Raw genomic sequence first — 3,433 nt, 5'->3', positions numbered from 1 at the left:
ATATATATATGTATATATATATATATATATATATATGTATATATATATATATATATTGATGTGCGCGCATGCACTCATATATGCAAATGTCCACACACCACATATATAGTTTACATTAAATAAACATGTATGCGCATGCGCAATTACTCACAATCCTATTCACATATACACAAGCAGTTAATCACGTACATATTCGCCCCACGCGATTTATTTTATAACATTTACTATTAAATAACAATGTTTTAGTAATATTCAACATGGCTGCAACAACCTACGTTCTTGCTCGAAGTCTATTTCGTAATTTGTAATCTATATGAAATTTCTGTTATTCATTATTGATTAATTTCTCATAAATTTTAATAAATATGCTTCTAGTATTTGTAAGTACCCATTCCGATCACCTAAACTTCACTGATATTCTTAATAGTATAGGAAGAAGATTTCAATGTTTTCCACCAATCTTCGTCTTTCTTAAAATATTTTCTCTTATTTTCCATTTCAGAATAAATGGCTCTCTCTAACACATTATTCTTTACACCATCCATTGATAATCTTGCATTTTAATGAGATTTTATATGTCTTGGCTTGGTAATTTTCGAACATGTCTGAGACGATAACAAGGTTACCATAATTTATGCAAGATTGCGACCGCTTAAAATTATACGCGATGGGATTCAAAACACTCTTTTTGCGTTGGATTCGTTTTCTTTATTTTTTTTTTCAATATATTCTACCACATACTTTTTTTATGGTGAAGATAATTGGGAAACAGGAATTACATTTTTGCAAAGAATAACGAATACAGATAAATACAGAACAGGGAGCAGTTCCTCAAATATACACTAAACCATATTTACAAACTCAAGATATTTTAGCTAAAATAGGCGATTCAGCCTGTCCTACATATACGACGAAAATTTTGCATACGGCATCGAGTAATTATCCACATTTTTAATACATTTGCAATTGACCCACAAAATATGTTGAGTCCAGGGAGGTATTCTACAATATCTTTTAAAACCGTGGTGCATTTTCAATCACACAACTAATTCTCTTATATTCTAATTATCTGTAAATAAATAGCTTTTTCAGATATGAATTACCGACATACGCACGCGCACAAACAAATACTCACATACACACACATGCGAAATATCATAGTAAAGATCCAATCGGAGTAACGTTTCTGTTACTTTCTATAATTCTTTTTTGTTGACAACGCGGTGTTTCTTTTGTACTTGGCCACATTGCGATCTTCTTATAATAGCTTACCTTCTCTTTAACTCAGATACTTCTATCGTAAGACCTAGATACAATATGATGAAGAAGAAGAAGAAGAAGAATTATTGGACGTTTATTAGTTTGACCAGAATATTTCCATTTCATAGTTATTTATTTACTGCCCACAGGGGATTAAACACAGAGGGGGACAAACAAGGACAGACAAAGTCGATTACATCGACTCCAGTGCGAACTGGTACTTATTTAATCGATAACAAAAGGATTCAATGCAAAGTCGTACTCAGTGGAGTTTGAACTCAGAACGTAACGGCAGACGGAATACCACGTTGCATTTCGGCCGCAGTGCTAACGATACTGCCAGCACACCGACCTATTTCCATTTGTTATTGGACAATATACATGATTAAGTTTCTCGAGGGTTTGTTGACGCTCCAGGAGAAAATTAATAGGAAATCCCTCTTAGAAGAATGTTTCTATATTTGTTTTCTTTCCATTCTTCTTAAGCCATCGCCGTTTGCCAATGCTTTACCGATGTGTGGTTTTGGAAACGTTGCATAAAATTGCCAGGTATCCAATAATTTGATGCCGACGCAAGTTAGCATCGTCCGATTCAAAGTACAAAAAGAATCGCGTCTGGAATATAATTTTGTTTCATGTTTGGAATCATCTGAAATATATCAATATTCTTATTTCTAAAATTATGTAATCTAACTAATTCTCAAGCGTTTCCTTTTCTGTTATAAATTTGGGTATGTACCCAATATGAAATAGCAGCCATTTTATTGTTAATATGACATATACGCATGAAGCAGTCATATAACATATTCTACGTCGAATTTTGTCTTTGATTGGTCTATCGTGCTGCCGTCTGCTATTGAAATAAATACAATTGATTTTCACTTCTTTCAAAAAAATAATTATATAATATCCAATATTGATGGAAAGTCCCAATTTATACTGAAATATTTTAGGCAAATATTTAATGGTATTAAGTATTATAATGAGATCGCTACTCTCTCTATATATATATACGTGTAAGTCTGTGTGTTTGTGTGTGCGTGCGTGTGTGTGCTTGTGTATGTATCTATATTTGTGTGTGTATATCTGACTATCGATCAATCTATATATATATAGGGGCTGATTTCACACACACAAAAAAAATCAAAAGACAAAGACAGGTGTATTAATATAAACATAGGGAAGTAAAAAAGTCTTTTAGGTTTCCAGTCTACGATCTTCCAGAGAGAGGAACACAGAAAGAAACAAGGAAAGAAAAAAAGAATGTGTAGTGGCTGGCGATCTATTATGGCGAATATTGGGTCATCCCATAAATAATGCAATTATTTATACATAGTTTTAAAATTTAAGACGAAGAAAGATTTTTCTTTATCTAAAATGAACTCGCCTTCATTTTCTACGATGCTCTTCCATGTATCTGATAGACTTGCAGGGTCCCTCTTCCAAACTTCAGTTGTCTGTGACGAAAAATACTCTTCCAGTACTGTTCTGACCTCGTCTACAGAGTTCATATTTTTCCTACCAAATGATTTTGAAGACTGCTGAATAAATATTAATCAGATGGAGTAATGTCTGGCGAATATGGGGGGCGGGAGAACATCGTTACCTATTCAATCAGCTCCAGTCTTTGGAATTATCATTTTCGCTGGATGTGACCGAGCATTATCCTGATGGATGAACACCTTTCGTCTTGTAACTCAAGATGGTCATTTTTCTCATAACGTTGACTTAAGTCGCTAAAGTTGCTCACAGTAGATCTCATTTGTTATCGATTGTTGTGGGTTTAAACATTTCAAAGTGTACTAATACTTTCATATCCCATCAAAGAGATAACAACACTTTACCTAGGTGACTACCTTATTTATCGTTGGGTGCCAGTATTTCTCTACTTCCTGCCTACTGTGTTCAGCGACTGACATATTTTAGTACCCATTGGTTACCAAAAGGTTCATTCGTGAGACGTGACAGTAAAGAAGAGCAAACATTCACTCTGTGCTCGCAATTGCACGCGGAAAGTTTGTGAGGAACCTATTGACTCAATTTGCCGACTTTTCCAATGGCACGCAGTCGTTGATGAATGGTAGAATGTTCAAATCCTAGCTTCTCAGGCAGTGTCTCAACATATCCATGCACATATAAGGATATATATATATAAGGATATATATATATATAT

The sequence above is a fragment of the Octopus bimaculoides genome, chromosome 6, assembly GCF_001194135.2.
Source record: "Octopus bimaculoides isolate UCB-OBI-ISO-001 chromosome 6, ASM119413v2, whole genome shotgun sequence".
Lineage (NCBI taxonomy): Eukaryota > Metazoa > Mollusca > Cephalopoda > Octopoda > Octopodidae > Octopus > Octopus bimaculoides.
The sequence above is the reverse complement of the archived record's forward strand: the minus strand, read 5'-3'. Positions refer to the sequence as shown.